Consider the following 17711-nt stretch of genomic DNA (forward strand, 5'->3'; position numbering starts at 1 on the left):
GCTCGTGCTTTAAGGTCGCCAAGGGGTAAATGCTCCTTCCCCGCCGCGAGGTCCTGCTGATGGGCGGTGCTACCGCGTGCAAATTTTTGTGCTGCAAAGCACTCTGGGAATGCTGGATTTTACAAGCGCAGCTTAACACGGGAAGATTTTTCCCTGAAGGGCAACAATGAGGAATTTCCTGTGTGCAGGCACCTTGTCCAAGCAGCTGTTCTGCACAGAGCCAAGTGTTAGAGCAGAAACCCCCACCACGACTTTAGCGAGGGGTGTGGAAGTGGCGCCCCCCACCATCTTCTATGGCAGCTCATACTTACCTGGCAGGGGAGATACCCTGATCACGAAGGGGGTTCTCCCAGGGTGAGGCTCAGCCATTGCACTCCGGCTGTGCTGACCCCTGCGATTTCCCCAAATGCGGGAAACTCGACTGCATAATTTCTGGTAGTGGGGGACTGCGTTCGCGCTTTCCCCTGATCATCCCGGTTTAACGATAGAGCCCGCAGTATCTCCGGTATCAGCTGGTGGTTCTCCAGGCGTGGCCCTTGCCGCTACCTCCTAAGGGGGCTGCTCTAGCGCCTTGAGGCGTGCCTCCCCCGCCTCACCCCGTCTGCTCATCCGCTGGGTTAGCTGGCTTTGCCGCTTCCGACCCAGCCTGCGCTCGGCGCCTCCTAGGCCGGCAGGAAGCTCCTTCGCCCTGTCTCTTCTGATGCTCTTGAAAGGCTGGCGACCGCCGCCCAGCCGCCGGCTTTTCTTTCCTCTCTTTCCCGGGAACTCGCACCTGGGCTTGCCCTTCCAGAAGCACGCGCCGCCTAGCCTCTCGTGTTAATGACGCTTTATGCTTTGCCAGGAACCGCCTCCGTTATGGTTAGGGAAAAGGGTACCGCCCCAGACTCTTTGCGGCCTCATCAGGTGTTGCTCCTACGTCAGAGACAATATATCTGCATAAGCCCCACCCCTGGGAGGTCTTAAATGTTAAACGTGTGGTCTCATCACTCACGCTTCTCTGGTTGGTTTTTTTTCCTTCTTGCTTTTCCAAAGCATGCTTAAACGCCATCACAGAGCGTCCTCGGTCAAGCTGCTGATGTTGATGTTCTGCGCTGCCTCGCAGCCTGCCTTGGATGTAATGTATGTTCAGTGGTTGAATAAACGCAATCTAGCCTATTTCACGCATTGACTTCTAAGAAAAGCGTTACGAATTGTTTTTTTTTTGTTTGTTTTCATAAGATTCATGCATTGCAAAGTCTTCTTCTCTTTCGGAGTTGTGCGAATGTCTTAACTTTAGTTTGTCGCTGCAAGCTATATAGCGATGCCTTTAGGTGGGACGGTGTCCCTCGCAGAGCGGACGTCAAGACTGTACTTTCAGGGATCATTTCTATAGTGCCCGACCGGAGAAATGTGCTCGGAAGTGGTCAGGCTCGGTAACCACGATGAAGAGCTCGCGTGCGTTCCCCTGAGCGCGAAGCGAGTATCAAGCGCCGTGGCTAACGGCTGCTTGTTGCTTTTGATGACTGGTCCTTTCTTCGCGAGAGCAGGTTAGGAGGGGGAACGCGCAAGCTGAGTGGTTACTTCTCGTAGCGACGCCTTGAGCTGTGCTTTCTGCGGATACAGCCTTAATTGTGTTTGTTGGCCTCTTTCGAGGGCCTTCCTTCTATGCCGTCGTACTAGCTTTCGAGGCAGGCCTACTCTTAACAGGATAGACACCTCGCGAGGGGCTTAATGTTGCCTATGTTTCATGAGCCTTTAATGGAAACGTTCTACGTGCCAACATCAAATGATAGCCAAGTCCTGTTGCCCGGCTCGTGCTTTAAGGTCGCCAAGGGGTAAATGCTCCTTCCCCGCCGCGAGGTCCTGCTGATGGGCGGTGCTACCGCGTGCAAATTTTTGTGCTGCAAAGCACTCTGGGAATGCTGGATTTTACAAGCGCAGCTTAACACGGGAAGATTTTTCCCTGAAGGGCAACAATGAGGAATTTCCTGTGTGCAGGCACCTTGTCCAAGCAGCTGTTCTGCACAGAGCCAAGTGTTAGAGCAGAAACCCCCACCACGACTTTAGCGAGGGGTGTGGAAGTGGCGCCCCCCACCATCTTCTATGGCAGCTCATACTTACCTGGCAGGGGAGATACCCTGATCACGAAGGGGGTTCTCCCAGGGTGAGGCTCAGCCATTGCACTCCGGCTGTGCTGACCCCTGCGATTTCCCCAAATGCGGGAAACTCGACTGCATAATTTCTGGTAGTGGGGGACTGCGTTCGCGCTTTCCCCTGATCATCCCGGTTTAACGATAGAGCCCGCAGTATCTCCGGTATCAGCTGGTGGTTCTCCAGGCGTGGCCCTTGCCGCTACCTCCTAAGGGGGCTGCTCTAGCGCCTTGAGGCGTGCCTCCTCCGCCTCACCCCGTCTGCTCATCCGCTGGGTTAGCTGGCTTTGCCGCTTCCGACCCAGCCTGCGCTCGGCGCCTCCTAGGCCGGGAGGAAGCTCCTTCGCCCTGTCTCTTCTGATGCTCTTGAAAGGCTGGCGACCGCCGCCCAGCCGCCGGCTTTTCTTTCCTCTCTTTCCCGGGAACTCGCACCTGGGCTTGCCCTTCCAGAAGCACGCGCCGCCTAGCCTCTCGTGTTAATGACGCTTTATGCTTTGCCAGGAACCGCCTCCGTTATGGTTAGGGAAAAGGGTACCGCCCCAGACTCTTTGCGGCCTCATCAGGTGTTGCTCCTACGTCAGAGACAATATATCTGCATAAGCCCCACCCCTGGGAGGTCTTAAATGTTAAACGTGTGGTCTCATCACTCACGCTTCTCTGGTTGGTTTTTTTTCCTTCTTGCTTTTCCAAAGCATGCTTAAACGCCATCACAGAGCGTCCTCGGTCAAGCTGCTGATGTTGATGTTCTGCGCTGCCTCGCAGCCTGCCTTGGATGTAATGTATGTTCAGTGGTTGAATAAACGCAATCTAGCCTATTTCACGCATTGACTTCTAAGAAAAGCGTTACGAATTGGTTTTTTTTTGTTTGTTTTCATAAGATTCATGCATTGCAAAGTCTTCTTCTCTTTCGGAGTTGTGCGAATGTCTTAACTTTAGTTTGTCGCTGCAAGCTATATAGCGATGCCTTTAGGTGGGACGGTGTCCCTCGCAGAGCGGACGTCAAGACTGTACTTTCAGGGATCATTTCTATAGTGCCCGACCGGAGAAATGTGCTCGGAAGTGGTCAGGCTCGGTAACCACGATGAAGAGCTCGCGTGCGTTCCCCTGAGCGCGAAGCGAGTATCAAGCGCCGTGGCTAACGGCTGCTTGTTGCTTTTGATGACTGGTCCTTTCTTCGCGAGAGCAGGTTAGGAGGGGGAACGCGCAAGCTGAGTGGTTACTTCTCGTAGCGACGCCTTGAGCTGTGCTTTCTGCGGATACAGCCTTAATTGTGTTTGTTGGCCTCTTTCGAGGGCCTTCCTTCTATGCCGTCGTACTAGCTTTCGAGGCAGGCCTACTCTTAACAGGATAGACACCTCGCGAGGGGCTTAATGTTGCCTATGTTTCATGAGCCTTTAATGGAAACGTTCTACGTGCCAACATCAAATGATAGCCAAGTCCTGTTGCCCGGCTCGTGCTTTAAGGTCGCCAAGGGGTAAATGCTCCTTCCCCGCCGCGAGGTCCTGCTGATGGGCGGTGCTACCGCGTGCAAATTTTTGTGCTGCAAAGCACTCTGGGAATGCTGGATTTTACAAGCGCAGCTTAACACGGGAAGATTTTTCCCTGAAGGGCAACAATGAGGAATTTCCTGTGTGCAGGCACCTTGTCCAAGCAGCTGTTCTGCACAGAGCCAAGTGTTAGAGCAGAAACCCCCACCACGACTTTAGCGAGGGGTGTGGAAGTGGCGCCCCCCACCATCTTCTATGGCAGCTCATACTTACCTGGCAGGGGAGATACCCTGATCACGAAGGGGGTTCTCCCAGGGTGAGGCTCAGCCATTGCACTCCGGCTGTGCTGACCCCTGCGATTTCCCCAAATGCGGGAAACTCGACTGCATAATTTCTGGTAGTGGGGGACTGCGTTCGCGCTTTCCCCTGATCATCCCGGTTTAACGATAGAGCCCGCAGTATCTCCGGTATCAGCTGGTGGTTCTCCAGGCGTGGCCCTTGCCGCTACCTCCTAAGGGGGCTGCTCTAGCGCCTTGAGGCGTGCCTCCCCCGCCTCACCCCGTCTGCTCATCCGCTGGGTTAGCTGGCTTTGCCGCTTCCGACCCAGCCTGCGCTCGGCGCCTCCTAGGCCGGGAGGAAGCTCCTTCGCCCTGTCTCTTCTGATGCTCTTGAAAGGCTGGCGACCGCCGCCCAGCCGCCGGCTTTTCTTTCCTCTCTTTCCCGGGAACTCGCACCTGGGCTTGCCCTTCCAGAAGCACGCGCCGCCTAGCCTCTCGTGTTAATGACGCTTTATGCTTTGCCAGGAACCGCCTCCGTTATGGTTAGGGAAAAGGGTACCGCCCCAGACTCTTTGCGGCCTCATCAGGTGTTGCTCCTACGTCAGAGACAATATATCTGCATAAGCCCCACCCCTGGGAGGTCTTAAATGTTAAACGTGTGGTCTCATCACTCACGCTTCTCTGGTTGGTTTTTTTTCCTTCTTGCTTTTCCAAAGCATGCTTAAACGCCATCACAGAGCGTCCTCGGTCAAGCTGCTGATGTTGATGTTCTGCGCTGCCTCGCAGCCTGCCTTGGATGTAATGTATGTTCAGTGGTTGAATAAACGCAATCTAGCCTATTTCACGCATTGACTTCTAAGAAAAGCGTTACGAATTGGTTTTTTTTTGTTTGTTTTCATAAGATTCATGCATTGCAAAGTCTTCTTCTCTTTCGGAGTTGTGCGAATGTCTTAACTTTAGTTTGTCGCTGCAAGCTATATAGCGATGCCTTTAGGTGGGACGGTGTCCCTCGCAGAGCGGACGTCAAGACTGTACTTTCAGGGATCATTTCTATAGTGCCCGACCGGAGAAATGTGCTCGGAAGTGGTCAGGCTCGGTAACCACGATGAAGAGCTCGCGTGCGTTCCCCTGAGCGCGAAGCGAGTATCAAGCGCCGTGGCTAACGGCTGCTTGTTGCTTTTGATGACTGGTCCTTTCTTCGCGAGAGCAGGTTAGGAGGGGGAACGCGCAAGCTGAGTGGTTACTTCTCGTAGCGACGCCTTGAGCTGTGCTTTCTGCGGATACAGCCTTAATTGTGTTTGTTGGCCTCTTTCGAGGGCCTTCCTTCTATGCCGTCGTACTAGCTTTCGAGGCAGGCCTACTCTTAACAGGATAGACACCTCGCGAGGGGCTTAATGTTGCCTATGTTTCATGAGCCTTTAATGGAAACGTTCTACGTGCCAACATCAAATGATAGCCAAGTCCTGTTGCCCGGCTCGTGCTTTAAGGTCGCCAAGGGGTAAATGCTCCTTCCCCGCCGCGAGGTCCTGCTGATGGGCGGTGCTACCGCGTGCAAATTTTTGTGCTGCAAAGCACTCTGGGAATGCTGGATTTTACAAGCGCAGCTTAACACGGGAAGATTTTTCCCTGAAGGGCAACAATGAGGAATTTCCTGTGTGCAGGCACCTTGTCCAAGCAGCTGTTCTGCACAGAGCCAAGTGTTAGAGCAGAAACCCCCACCACGACTTTAGCGAGGGGTGTGGAAGTGGCGCCCCCCACCATCTTCTATGGCAGCTCATACTTACCTGGCAGGGGAGATACCCTGATCACGAAGGGGGTTCTCCCAGGGTGAGGCTCAGCCATTGCACTCCGGCTGTGCTGACCCCTGCGATTTCCCCAAATGCGGGAAACTCGACTGCATAATTTCTGGTAGTGGGGGACTGCGTTCGCGCTTTCCCCTGATCATCCCGGTTTAACGATAGAGCCCGCAGTATCTCCGGTATCAGCTGGTGGTTCTCCAGGCGTGGCCCTTGCCGCTACCTCCTAAGGGGGCTGCTCTAGCGCCTTGAGGCGTGCCTCCCCCGCCTCACCCCGTCTGCTCATCCGCTGGGTTAGCTGGCTTTGCCGCTTCCGACCCAGCCTGCGCTCGGCGCCTCCTAGGCCGGGAGGAAGCTCCTTCGCCCTGTCTCTTCTGATGCTCTTGAAAGGCTGGCGACCGCCGCCCAGCCGCCTCCTCACCTGCCGTTGGCTTTTTTTTCCTCTCTTTCCCGGGAACTCGCACCTGGGCTTGCCCTTCCAGAAGCACGCGCCGCCTAGCCTCTCGTGTTAATGACGCTTTATGCTTTGCCAGGAACCGCCTCCGTTATGGTTAGGGAAAAGGGTACCGCCCCAGACTCTTTGCGGCCTCATCAGGTGTTGCTCCTACGTCAGAGACAATATATCTGCATAAGCCCCACCCCTGGGAGGTCTTAAATGTTAAACGTGTGGTCTCATCACTCACGCTTCTCTGGTTGGTTTTTTTTTCCTTCTTGCTTTTCCAAAGCATGCTTAAACGCCATCACAGAGCGTCCTCGGTCAAGCTGCTGATGTTGATGTTCTGCGCTGCCTCGCAGCCTGCCTTGGATGTAATGTATGTTCAGTGGTTGAATAAACGCAATCTAGCCTATTTCACGCATTGACTTCTAAGAAAAGCGTTACGAATTGTTTTTTTTTTGTTTGTTTTCATAAGATTCATGCATTGCAAAGTCTTCTTCTCTTTCGGAGTTGTGCGAATGTCTTAACTTTAGTTTGTCGCTGCAAGCTATATAGCGATGCCTTTAGGTGGGACGGTGTCCCTCGCAGAGCGGACGTCAAGACTGTACTTTCAGGGATCATTTCTATAGTGCCCGACCGGAGAAATGTGCTCGGAAGTGGTCAGGCTCGGTAACCACGATGAAGAGCTCGCGTGCGTTCCCCTGAGCGCGAAGCGAGTATCAAGCGCCGTGGCTAACGGCTGCTTGTTGCTTTTGATGACTGGTCCTTTCTTCGCGAGAGCAGGTTAGGAGGGGGAACGCGCAAGCTGAGTGGTTACTTCTCGTAGCGACGCGTTGAGCTGTGCTTTCTGCGGATACAGCCTTAATTGTGTTTGTTGGCCTCTTTCGAGGGCCTTCCTTCTATGCCGTCGTACTAGCTTTCGAGGCAGGCCTACTCTTAACAGGATAGACACCTCGCGAGGGGCTTAATGTTGCCTATGTTTCATGAGCCTTTAATGGAAACGTTCTACGTGCCAACATCAAATGATAGCCAAGTCCTGTTGCCCGGCTCGTGCTTTAAGGTCGCCAAGGGGTAAATGCTCCTTCCCCGCCGCGAGGTCCTGCTGATGGGCGGTGCTACCGCGTGCAAATTTTTGTGCTGCAAAGCACTCTGGGAATGCTGGATTTTACAAGCGCAGCTTAACACGGGAAGATTTTTCCCTGAAGGGCAACAATGAGGAATTTCCTGTGTGCAGGCACCTTGTCCAAGCAGCTGTTCTGCACAGAGCCAAGTGTTAGAGCAGAAACCCCCACCACGACTTTAGCGAGGGGTGTGGAAGTGGCGCCCCCCACCATCTTCTATGGCAGCTCATACTTACCTGGCAGGGGAGATACCCTGATCACGAAGGGGGTTCTCCCAGGGTGAGGCTCAGCCATTGCACTCCGGCTGTGCTGACCCCTGCGATTTCCCCAAATGCGGGAAACTCGACTGCATAATTTCTGGTAGTGGGGGACTGCGTTCGCGCTTTCCCCTGATCATCCCGGTTTAACGATAGAGCCCGCAGTATCTCCGGTATCAGCTGGTGGTTCTCCAGGCGTGGCCCTTGCCGCTACCTCCTAAGGGGGCTGCTCTAGCGCCTTGAGGCGTGCCTCCTCCGCCTCACCCCGTCTGCTCATCCGCTGGGTTAGCTGGCTTTGCCGCTTCCGACCCAGCCTGCGCTTGGCGCCTCCTAGGCCGGGAGGAAGCTCCTTCGCCCTGTCTCTTCTGATGCTCTTGAAAGGCTGGCGACCGCCGCCCAGCCGCCGGCTTTTCTTTCCTCTCTTTCCCGGGAACTCGCACCTGGGCTTGCCCTTCCAGAAGCACGCGCCGCCTAGCCTCTCGTGTTAATGACGCTTTATGCTTTGCCAGGAACCGCCTCCGTTATGGTTAGGGAAAAGGGTACCGCCCCAGACTCTTTGCGGCCTCATCAGGTGTTGCTCCTACGTCAGAGACAATATATCTGCATAAGCCCCACCCCTGGGAGGTCTTAAATGTTAAACGTGTGGTCTCATCACTCACGCTTCTCTGGTTGGTTTTTTTTCCTTCTTGCTTTTCCAAAGCATGCTTAAACGCCATCACAGAGCGTCCTCGGTCAAGCTGCTGATGTTGATGTTCTGCGCTGCCTCGCAGCCTGCCTTGGATGTAATGTATGTTCAGTGGTTGAATAAACGCAATCTAGCCTATTTCACGCATTGACTTCTAAGAAAAGCGTTACGAATTGGTTTTTTTTTGTTTGTTTTCATAAGATTCATGCATTGCAAAGTCTTCTTCTCTTTCGGAGTTGTGCGAATGTCTTAACTTTAGTTTGTCGCTGCAAGCTATATAGCGATGCCTTTAGGTGGGACGGTGTCCCTCGCAGAGCGGACGTCAAGACTGTACTTTCAGGGATCATTTCTATAGTGCCCGACCGGAGAAATGTGCTCGGAAGTGGTCAGGCTCGGTAACCACGATGAAGAGCTCGCGTGCGTTCCCCTGAGCGCGAAGCGAGTATCAAGCGCCGTGGCTAACGGCTGCTTGTTGCTTTTGATGACTGGTCCTTTCTTCGCGAGAGCAGGTTAGGAGGGGGAACGCGCAAGCTGAGTGGTTACTTCTCGTAGCGACGCCTTGAGCTGTGCTTTCTGCGGATACAGCCTTAATTGTGTTTGTTGGCCTCTTTCGAGGGCCTTCCTTCTATGCCGTCGTACTAGCTTTCGAGGCAGGCCTACTCTTAACAGGATAGACACCTCGCGAGGGGCTTAATGTTGCCTATGTTTCATGAGCCTTTAATGGAAACGTTCTACGTGCCAACATCAAATGATAGCCAAGTCCTGTTGCCCGGCTCGTGCTTTAAGGTCGCCAAGGGGTAAATGCTCCTTCCCCGCCGCGAGGTCCTGCTGATGGGCGGTGCTACCGCGTGCAAATTTTTGTGCTGCAAAGCACTCTGGGAATGCTGGATTTTACAAGCGCAGCTTAACACGGGAAGATTTTTCCCTGAAGGGCAACAATGAGGAATTTCCTGTGTGCAGGCACCTTGTCCAAGCAGCTGTTCTGCACAGAGCCAAGTGTTAGAGCAGAAACCCCCACCACGACTTTAGCGAGGGGTGTGGAAGTGGCGCCCCCCACCATCTTCTATGGCAGCTCATACTTACCTGGCAGGGGAGATACCCTGATCACGAAGGGGGTTCTCCCAGGGTGAGGCTCAGCCATTGCACTCCGGCTGTGCTGACCCCTGCGATTTCCCCAAATGCGGGAAACTCGACTGCATAATTTCTGGTAGTGGGGGACTGCGTTCGCGCTTTCCCCTGATCATCCCGGTTTAACGATAGAGCCCGCAGTATCTCCGGTATCAGCTGGTGGTTCTCCAGGCGTGGCCCTTGCCGCTACCTCCTAAGGGGGCTGCTCTAGCGCCTTGAGGCGTGCCTCCCCCGCCTCACCCCGTCTGCTCATCCGCTGGGTTAGCTGGCTTTGCCGCTTCCGACCCAGCCTGCGCTCGGCGCCTCCTAGGCCGGGAGGAAGCTCCTTCGCCCTGTCTCTTCTGATGCTCTTGAAAGGCTGGCGACCGCCGCCCAGCCGCCGGCTTTTCTTTCCTCTCTTTCCCGGGAACTCGCACCTGGGCTTGCCCTTCCAGAAGCACGCGCCGCCTAGCCTCTCGTGTTAATGACGCTTTATGCTTTGCCAGGAACCGCCTCCGTTATGGTTAGGGAAAAGGGTACCGCCCCAGACTCTTTGCGGCCTCATCAGGTGTTGCTCCTACGTCAGAGACAATATATCTGCATAAGCCCCACCCCTGGGAGGTCTTAAATGTTAAACGTGTGGTCTCATCACTCACGCTTCTCTGGTTGGTTTTTTTTCCTTCTTGCTTTTCCAAAGCATGCTTAAACGCCATCACAGAGCGTCCTCGGTCAAGCTGCTGATGTTGATGTTCTGCGCTGCCTCGCAGCCTGCCTTGGATGTAATGTATGTTCAGTGGTTGAATAAACGCAATCTAGCCTATTTCACGCATTGACTTCTAAGAAAAGCGTTACGAATTGGTTTTTTTTTGTTTGTTTTCATAAGATTCATGCATTGCAAAGTCTTCTTCTCTTTCGGAGTTGTGCGAATGTCTTAACTTTAGTTTGTCGCTGCAAGCTATATAGCGATGCCTTTAGGTGGGACGGTGTCCCTCGCAGAGCGGACGTCAAGACTGTACTTTCAGGGATCATTTCTATAGTGCCCGACCGGAGAAATGTGCTCGGAAGTGGTCAGGCTCGGTAACCACGATGAAGAGCTCGCGTGCGTTCCCCTGAGCGCGAAGCGAGTATCAAGCGCCGTGGCTAACGGCTGCTTGTTGCTTTTGATGACTGGTCCTTTCTTCGCGAGAGCAGGTTAGGAGGGGGAACGCGCAAGCTGAGTGGTTACTTCTCGTAGCGACGCCTTGAGCTGTGCTTTCTGCGGATACAGCCTTAATTGTGTTTGTTGGCCTCTTTCGAGGGCCTTCCTTCTATGCCGTCGTACTAGCTTTCGAGGCAGGCCTACTCTTAACAGGATAGACACCTCGCGAGGGGCTTAATGTTGCCTATGTTTCATGAGCCTTTAATGGAAACGTTCTACGTGCCAACATCAAATGATAGCCAAGTCCTGTTGCCCGGCTCGTGCTTTAAGGTCGCCAAGGGGTAAATGCTCCTTCCCCGCCGCGAGGTCCTGCTGATGGGCGGTGCTACCGCGTGCAAATTTTTGTGCTGCAAAGCACTCTGGGAATGCTGGATTTTACAAGCGCAGCTTAACACGGGAAGATTTTTCCCTGAAGGGCAACAATGAGGAATTTCCTGTGTGCAGGCACCTTGTCCAAGCAGCTGTTCTGCACAGAGCCAAGTGTTAGAGCAGAAACCCCCACCACGACTTTAGCGAGGGGTGTGGAAGTGGCGCCCCCCACCATCTTCTATGGCAGCTCATACTTACCTGGCAGGGGAGATACCCTGATCACGAAGGGGGTTCTCCCAGGGTGAGGCTCAGCCATTGCACTCCGGCTGTGCTGACCCCTGCGATTTCCCCAAATGCGGGAAACTCGACTGCATAATTTCTGGTAGTGGGGGACTGCGTTCGCGCTTTCCCCTGATCATCCCGGTTTAACGATAGAGCCCGCAGTATCTCCGGTATCAGCTGGTGGTTCTCCAGGCGTGGCCCTTGCCGCTACCTCCTAAGGGGGCTGCTCTAGCGCCTTGAGGCGTGCCTCCCCCGCCTCACCCCGTCTGCTCATCCGCTGGGTTAGCTGGCTTTGCCGCTTCCGACCCAGCCTGCGCTCGGCGCCTCCTAGGCCGGGAGGAAGCTCCTTCGCCCTGTCTCTTCTGATGCTCTTGAAAGGCTGGCGACCGCCGCCCAGCCGCCGGCTTTTCTTTCCTCTCTTTCCCGGGAACTCGCACCTGGGCTTGCCCTTCCAGAAGCACGCGCCGCCTAGCCTCTCGTGTTAATGACGCTTTATGCTTTGCCAGGAACCGCCTCCGTTATGGTTAGGGAAAAGGGTACCGCCCCAGACTCTTTGCGGCCTCATCAGGTGTTGCTCCTACGTCAGAGACAATATATCTGCATAAGCCCCACCCCTGGGAGGTCTTAAATGTTAAACGTGTGGTCTCATCACTCACGCTTCTCTGGTTGGTTTTTTTTCCTTCTTGCTTTTCCAAAGCATGCTTAAACGCCATCACAGAGCGTCCTCGGTCAAGCTGCTGATGTTGATGTTCTGCGCTGCCTCGCAGCCTGCCTTGGATGTAATGTATGTTCAGTGGTTGAATAAACGCAATCTAGCCTATTTCACGCATTGACTTCTAAGAAAAGCGTTACGAATTGGTTTTTTTTTGTTTGTTTTCATAAGATTCATGCATTGCAAAGTCTTCTTCTCTTTCGGAGTTGTGCGAATGTCTTAACTTTAGTTTGTCGCTGCAAGCTATATAGCGATGCCTTTAGGTGGGACGGTGTCCCTCGCAGAGCGGACGTCAAGACTGTACTTTCAGGGATCATTTCTATAGTGCCCGACCGGAGAAATGTGCTCGGAAGTGGTCAGGCTCGGTAACCACGATGAAGAGCTCGCGTGCGTTCCCCTGAGCGCGAAGCGAGTATCAAGCGCCGTGGCTAACGGCTGCTTGTTGCTTTTGATGACTGGTCCTTTCTTCGCGAGAGCAGGTTAGGAGGGGGAACGCGCAAGCTGAGTGGTTACTTCTCGTAGCGACGCCTTGAGCTGTGCTTTCTGCGGATACAGCCTTAATTGTGTTTGTTGGCCTCTTTCGAGGGCCTTCCTTCTATGCCGTCGTACTAGCTTTCGAGGCAGGCCTACTCTTAACAGGATAGACACCTCGCGAGGGGCTTAATGTTGCCTATGTTTCATGAGCCTTTAATGGAAACGTTCTACGTGCCAACATCAAATGATAGCCAAGTCCTGTTGCCCGGCTCGTGCTTTAAGGTCGCCAAGGGGTAAATGCTCCTTCCCCGCCGCGAGGTCCTGCTGATGGGCGGTGCTACCGCGTGCAAATTTTTGTGCTGCAAAGCACTCTGGGAATGCTGGATTTTACAAGCGCAGCTTAACACGGGAAGATTTTTCCCTGAAGGGCAACAATGAGGAATTTCCTGTGTGCAGGCACCTTGTCCAAGCAGCTGTTCTGCACAGAGCCAAGTGTTAGAGCAGAAACCCCCACCACGACTTTAGCGAGGGGTGTGGAAGTGGCGCCCCCCACCATCTTCTATGGCAGCTCATACTTACCTGGCAGGGGAGATACCCTGATCACGAAGGGGGTTCTCCCAGGGTGAGGCTCAGCCATTGCACTCCGGCTGTGCTGACCCCTGCGATTTCCCCAAATGCGGGAAACTCGACTGCATAATTTCTGGTAGTGGGGGACTGCGTTCGCGCTTTCCCCTGATCATCCCGGTTTAACGATAGAGCCCGCAGTATCTCCGGTATCAGCTGGTGGTTCTCCAGGCGTGGCCCTTGCCGCTACCTCCTAAGGGGGCTGCTCTAGCGCCTTGAGGCGTGCCTCCTCCGCCTCACCCCGTCTGCTCATCCGCTGGGTTAGCTGGCTTTGCCGCTTCCGACCCAGCCTGCGCTCGGCGCCTCCTAGGCCGGGAGGAAGCTCCTTCGCCCTGTCTCTTCTGATGCTCTTGAAAGGCTGGCGACCGCCGCCCAGCCGCCGGCTTTTCTTTCCTCTCTTTCCCGGGAACTCGCACCTGGGCTTGCCCTTCCAGAAGCACGCGCCGCCTAGCCTCTCGTGTTAATGACGCTTTATGCTTTGCCAGGAACCGCCTCCGTTATGGTTAGGGAAAAGGGTACCGCCCCAGACTCTTTGCGGCCTCATCAGGTGTTGCTCCTACGTCAGAGACAATATATCTGCATAAGCCCCACCCCTGGGAGGTCTTAAATGTTAAACGTGTGGTCTCATCACTCACGCTTCTCTGGTTGGTTTTTTTTCCTTCTTGCTTTTCCAAAGCATGCTTAAACGCCATCACAGAGCGTCCTCGGTCAAGCTGCTGATGTTGATGTTCTGCGCTGCCTCGCAGCCTGCCTTGGATGTAATGTATGTTCAGTGGTTGAATAAACGCAATCTAGCCTATTTCACGCATTGACTTCTAAGAAAAGCGTTACGAATTGGTTTTTTTTTGTTTGTTTTCATAAGATTCATGCATTGCAAAGTCTTCTTCTCTTTCGGAGTTGTGCGAATGTCTTAACTTTAGTTTGTCGCTGCAAGCTATATAGCGATGCCTTTAGGTGGGACGGTGTCCCTCGCAGAGCGGACGTCAAGACTGTACTTTCAGGGATCATTTCTATAGTGCCCGACCGGAGAAATGTGCTCGGAAGTGGTCAGGCTCGGTAACCACGATGAAGAGCTCGCGTGCGTTCCCCTGAGCGCGAAGCGAGTATCAAGCGCCGTGGCTAACGGCTGCTTGTTGCTTTTGATGACTGGTCCTTTCTTCGCGAGAGCAGGTTAGGAGGGGGAACGCGCAAGCTGAGTGGTTACTTCTCGTAGCGACGCCTTGAGCTGTGCTTTCTGCGGATACAGCCTTAATTGTGTTTGTTGGCCTCTTTCGAGGGCCTTCCTTCTATGCCGTCGTACTAGCTTTCGAGGCAGGCCTACTCTTAACAGGATAGACACCTCGCGAGGGGCTTAATGTTGCCTATGTTTCATGAGCCTTTAATGGAAACGTTCTACGTGCCAACATCAAATGATAGCCAAGTCCTGTTGCCCGGCTCGTGCTTTAAGGTCGCCAAGGGGTAAATGCTCCTTCCCCGCCGCGAGGTCCTGCTGATGGGCGGTGCTACCGCGTGCAAATTTTTGTGCTGCAAAGCACTCTGGGAATGCTGGATTTTACAAGCGCAGCTTAACACGGGAAGATTTTTCCCTGAAGGGCAACAATGAGGAATTTCCTGTGTGCAGGCACCTTGTCCAAGCAGCTGTTCTGCACAGAGCCAAGTGTTAGAGCAGAAACCCCCACCACGACTTTAGCGAGGGGTGTGGAAGTGGCGCCCCCCACCATCTTCTATGGCAGCTCATACTTACCTGGCAGGGGAGATACCCTGATCACGAAGGGGGTTCTCCCAGGGTGAGGCTCAGCCATTGCACTCCGGCTGTGCTGACCCCTGCGATTTCCCCAAATGCGGGAAACTCGACTGCATAATTTCTGGTAGTGGGGGACTGCGTTCGCGCTTTCCCCTGATCATCCCGGTTTAACGATAGAGCCCGCAGTATCTCCGGTATCAGCTGGTGGTTCTCCAGGCGTGGCCCTTGCCGCTACCTCCTAAGGGGGCTGCTCTAGCGCCTTGAGGCGTGCCTCCCCCGCCTCACCCCGTCTGCTCATCCGCTGGGTTAGCTGGCTTTGCCGCTTCCGACCCAGCCTGCGCTCGGCGCCTCCTAGGCCGGGAGGAAGCTCCTTCGCCCTGTCTCTTCTGATGCTCTTGAAAGGCTGGCGACCGCCGCCCAGCCGCCGGCTTTTCTTTCCTCTCTTTCCCGGGAACTCGCACCTGGGCTTGCCCTTCCAGAAGCACGCGCCGCCTAGCCTCTCGTGTTAATGACGCTTTATGCTTTGCCAGGAACCGCCTCCGTTATGGTTAGGGAAAAGGGTACCGCCCCAGACTCTTTGCGGCCTCATCAGGTGTTGCTCCTACGTCAGAGACAATATATCTGCATAAGCCCCACCCCTGGGAGGTCTTAAATGTTAAACGTGTGGTCTCATCACTCACGCTTCTCTGGTTGGTTTTTTTTCCTTCTTGCTTTTCCAAAGCATGCTTAAACGCCATCACAGAGCGTCCTCGGTCAAGCTGCTGATGTTGATGTTCTGCGCTGCCTCGCAGCCTGCCTTGGATGTAATGTATGTTCAGTGGTTGAATAAACGCAATCTAGCCTATTTCACGCATTGACTTCTAAGAAAAGCGTTACGAATTGGTTTTTTTTTGTTTGTTTTCATAAGATTCATGCATTGCAAAGTCTTCTTCTCTTTCGGAGTTGTGCGAATGTCTTAACTTTAGTTTGTCGCTGCAAGCTATATAGCGATGCCTTTAGGTGGGACGGTGTCCCTCGCAGAGCGGACGTCAAGACTGTACTTTCAGGGATCATTTCTATAGTGCCCGACCGGAGAAATGTGCTCGGAAGTGGTCAGGCTCGGTAACCACGATGAAGAGCTCGCGTGCGTTCCCCTGAGCGCGAAGCGAGTATCAAGCGCCGTGGCTAACGGCTGCTTGTTGCTTTTGATGACTGGTCCTTTCTTCGCGAGAGCAGGTTAGGAGGGGGAACGCGCAAGCTGAGTGGTTACTTCTCGTAGCGACGCCTTGAGCTGTGCTTTCTGCGGATACAGCCTTAATTGTGTTTGTTGGCCTCTTTCGAGGGCCTTCCTTCTATGCCGTCGTACTAGCTTTCGAGGCAGGCCTACTCTTAACAGGATAGACACCTCGCGAGGGGCTTAATGTTGCCTATGTTTCATGAGCCTTTAATGGAAACGTTCTACGTGCCAACATCAAATGATAGCCAAGTCCTGTTGCCCGGCTCGTGCTTTAAGGTCGCCAAGGGGTAAATGCTCCTTCCCCGCCGCGAGGTCCTGCTGATGGGCGGTGCTACCGCGTGCAAATTTTTGTGCTGCAAAGCACTCTGGGAATGCTGGATTTTACAAGCGCAGCTTAACACGGGAAGATTTTTCCCTGAAGGGCAACAATGAGGAATTTCCTGTGTGCAGGCACCTTGTCCAAGCAGCTGTTCTGCACAGAGCCAAGTGTTAGAGCAGAAACCCCCACCACGACTTTAGCGAGGGGTGTGGAAGTGGCGCCCCCCACCATCTTCTATGGCAGCTCATACTTACCTGGCAGGGGAGATACCCTGATCACGAAGGGGGTTCTCCCAGGGTGAGGCTCAGCCATTGCACTCCGGCTGTGCTGACCCCTGCGATTTCCCCAAATGCGGGAAACTCGACTGCATAATTTCTGGTAGTGGGGGACTGCGTTCGCGCTTTCCCCTGATCATCCCGGTTTAACGATAGAGCCCGCAGTATCTCCGGTATCAGCTGGTGGTTCTCCAGGCGTGGCCCTTGCCGCTACCTCCTAAGGGGGCTGCTCTAGCGCCTTGAGGCGTGCCTCCCCCGCCTCACCCCGTCTGCTCATCCGCTGGGTTAGCTGGCTTTGCCGCTTCCGACCCAGCCTGCGCTCGGCGCCTCCTAGGCCGGGAGGAAGCTCCTTCGCCCTGTCTCTTCTGATGCTCTTGAAAGGCTGGCGACCGCCGCCCAGCCGCCGGCTTTTCTTTCCTCTCTTTCCCGGGAACTCGCACCTGGGCTTGCCCTTCCAGAAGCACGCGCCGCCTAGCCTCTCGTGTTAATGACGCTTTATGCTTTGCCAGGAACCGCCTCCGTTATGGTTAGGGAAAAGGGTACCGCCCCAGACTCTTTGCGGCCTCATCAGGTGTTGCTCCTACGTCAGAGACAATATATCTGCATAAGCCCCACCCCTGGGAGGTCTTAAATGTTAAACGTGTGGTCTCATCACTCACGCTTCTCTGGTTGGTTTTTTTTCCTTCTTGCTTTTCCAAAGCATGCTTAAACGCCATCACAGAGCGTCCTCGGTCAAGCTGCTGATGTTGATGTTCTGCGCTGCCTCGCAGCCTGCCTTGGATGTAATGTATGTTCAGTGGTTGAATAAACGCAATCTAGCCTATTTCACGCATTGACTTCTAAGAAAAGCGTTACGAATTGGTTTTTTTTTGTTTGTTTTCATAAGATTCATGCATTGCAAAGTCTTCTTCTCTTTCGGAGTTGTGCGAATGTCTTAACTTTAGTTTGTCGCTGCAAGCTATATAGCGATGCCTTTAGGTGGGACGGTGTCCCTCGCAGAGCGGACGTCAAGACTGTACTTTCAGGGATCATTTCTATAGTGCCCGACCGGAGAAATGTGCTCGGAAGTGGTCAGGCTCGGTAACCACGATGAAGAGCTCGCGTGCGTTCCCCTGAGCGCGAAGCGAGTATCAAGCGCCGTGGCTAACGGCTGCTTGTTGCTTTTGATGACTGGTCCTTTCTTCGCGAGAGCAGGTTAGGAGGGGGAACGCGCAAGCTGAGTGGTTACTTCTCGTAGCGACGCCTTGAGCTGTGCTTTCTGC

The 17711-nt window shown here is 54.0% G+C and overlaps 20 non-coding genes across 20 annotated transcripts; all 20 read left to right on the forward strand.

Annotated features, from left to right (window-relative positions):
- The first annotated feature begins 303 nt into the window (after window positions 1–303).
- LOC149280107 (U1 spliceosomal RNA) lies at window positions 304–467 on the forward strand. Its single transcript, XR_016278309.1, has one exon. It is a non-coding gene; the product is annotated as a U1 spliceosomal RNA (small nuclear RNA).
- Window positions 468–1341: 874 nt separating this feature from the next.
- Window positions 1342–1557, forward strand: LOC149280108 (small nucleolar RNA U3). Its single transcript, XR_016278459.1, has one exon. It is a non-coding gene; the product is annotated as a small nucleolar RNA U3 (small nucleolar RNA).
- A 535-nt stretch (window positions 1558–2092) lies between these two features.
- LOC149280109 (U1 spliceosomal RNA) lies at window positions 2093–2256 on the forward strand. Its single transcript, XR_016278311.1, has one exon. It is a non-coding gene; the product is annotated as a U1 spliceosomal RNA (small nuclear RNA).
- Window positions 2257–3130: 874 nt separating this feature from the next.
- Window positions 3131–3346, forward strand: LOC149280110 (small nucleolar RNA U3). The gene has a single exon (XR_016278460.1). It is a non-coding gene; the product is annotated as a small nucleolar RNA U3 (small nucleolar RNA).
- A 535-nt stretch (window positions 3347–3881) lies between these two features.
- Window positions 3882–4045, forward strand: LOC149280111 (U1 spliceosomal RNA). The gene has a single exon (XR_016278312.1). It is a non-coding gene; the product is annotated as a U1 spliceosomal RNA (small nuclear RNA).
- Window positions 4046–4919: 874 nt separating this feature from the next.
- Window positions 4920–5135, forward strand: LOC149280112 (small nucleolar RNA U3). The gene has a single exon (XR_016278461.1). It is a non-coding gene; the product is annotated as a small nucleolar RNA U3 (small nucleolar RNA).
- Window positions 5136–5670: 535 nt separating this feature from the next.
- On the forward strand, window positions 5671–5834 carry LOC149280113 (U1 spliceosomal RNA). The gene has a single exon (XR_016278313.1). It is a non-coding gene; the product is annotated as a U1 spliceosomal RNA (small nuclear RNA).
- Window positions 5835–6724: 890 nt separating this feature from the next.
- On the forward strand, window positions 6725–6940 carry LOC149280114 (small nucleolar RNA U3). Its single transcript, XR_016278462.1, has one exon. It is a non-coding gene; the product is annotated as a small nucleolar RNA U3 (small nucleolar RNA).
- Window positions 6941–7475: 535 nt separating this feature from the next.
- LOC149280115 (U1 spliceosomal RNA) lies at window positions 7476–7639 on the forward strand. Its single transcript, XR_016278314.1, has one exon. It is a non-coding gene; the product is annotated as a U1 spliceosomal RNA (small nuclear RNA).
- An 874-nt stretch (window positions 7640–8513) lies between these two features.
- Window positions 8514–8729, forward strand: LOC149280116 (small nucleolar RNA U3). The gene has a single exon (XR_016278463.1). It is a non-coding gene; the product is annotated as a small nucleolar RNA U3 (small nucleolar RNA).
- A 535-nt stretch (window positions 8730–9264) lies between these two features.
- Window positions 9265–9428, forward strand: LOC149280117 (U1 spliceosomal RNA). Its single transcript, XR_016278315.1, has one exon. It is a non-coding gene; the product is annotated as a U1 spliceosomal RNA (small nuclear RNA).
- An 874-nt stretch (window positions 9429–10302) lies between these two features.
- LOC149280118 (small nucleolar RNA U3) lies at window positions 10303–10518 on the forward strand. The gene has a single exon (XR_016278464.1). It is a non-coding gene; the product is annotated as a small nucleolar RNA U3 (small nucleolar RNA).
- A 535-nt stretch (window positions 10519–11053) lies between these two features.
- On the forward strand, window positions 11054–11217 carry LOC149280119 (U1 spliceosomal RNA). Its single transcript, XR_016278317.1, has one exon. It is a non-coding gene; the product is annotated as a U1 spliceosomal RNA (small nuclear RNA).
- An 874-nt stretch (window positions 11218–12091) lies between these two features.
- Window positions 12092–12307, forward strand: LOC149280120 (small nucleolar RNA U3). Its single transcript, XR_016278465.1, has one exon. It is a non-coding gene; the product is annotated as a small nucleolar RNA U3 (small nucleolar RNA).
- Window positions 12308–12842: 535 nt separating this feature from the next.
- On the forward strand, window positions 12843–13006 carry LOC149280121 (U1 spliceosomal RNA). The gene has a single exon (XR_016278318.1). It is a non-coding gene; the product is annotated as a U1 spliceosomal RNA (small nuclear RNA).
- An 874-nt stretch (window positions 13007–13880) lies between these two features.
- On the forward strand, window positions 13881–14096 carry LOC149280122 (small nucleolar RNA U3). Its single transcript, XR_016278466.1, has one exon. It is a non-coding gene; the product is annotated as a small nucleolar RNA U3 (small nucleolar RNA).
- Window positions 14097–14631: 535 nt separating this feature from the next.
- On the forward strand, window positions 14632–14795 carry LOC149280123 (U1 spliceosomal RNA). The gene has a single exon (XR_016278319.1). It is a non-coding gene; the product is annotated as a U1 spliceosomal RNA (small nuclear RNA).
- An 874-nt stretch (window positions 14796–15669) lies between these two features.
- Window positions 15670–15885, forward strand: LOC149280124 (small nucleolar RNA U3). The gene has a single exon (XR_016278467.1). It is a non-coding gene; the product is annotated as a small nucleolar RNA U3 (small nucleolar RNA).
- Window positions 15886–16420: 535 nt separating this feature from the next.
- LOC149280125 (U1 spliceosomal RNA) lies at window positions 16421–16584 on the forward strand. The gene has a single exon (XR_016278320.1). It is a non-coding gene; the product is annotated as a U1 spliceosomal RNA (small nuclear RNA).
- Window positions 16585–17458: 874 nt separating this feature from the next.
- Window positions 17459–17674, forward strand: LOC149280126 (small nucleolar RNA U3). The gene has a single exon (XR_016278468.1). It is a non-coding gene; the product is annotated as a small nucleolar RNA U3 (small nucleolar RNA).
- The last annotated feature ends 37 nt before the right edge of the window (window positions 17675–17711 follow it).

Source organism: Sceloporus occidentalis, unplaced genomic scaffold, assembly GCF_023333645.1.
Source record: "Sceloporus occidentalis isolate IW3139 unplaced genomic scaffold, rSceOcc1.0.p SCAF_160, whole genome shotgun sequence".
Taxonomy (NCBI): Eukaryota; Metazoa; Chordata; class Lepidosauria; order Squamata; family Phrynosomatidae; genus Sceloporus; species Sceloporus occidentalis.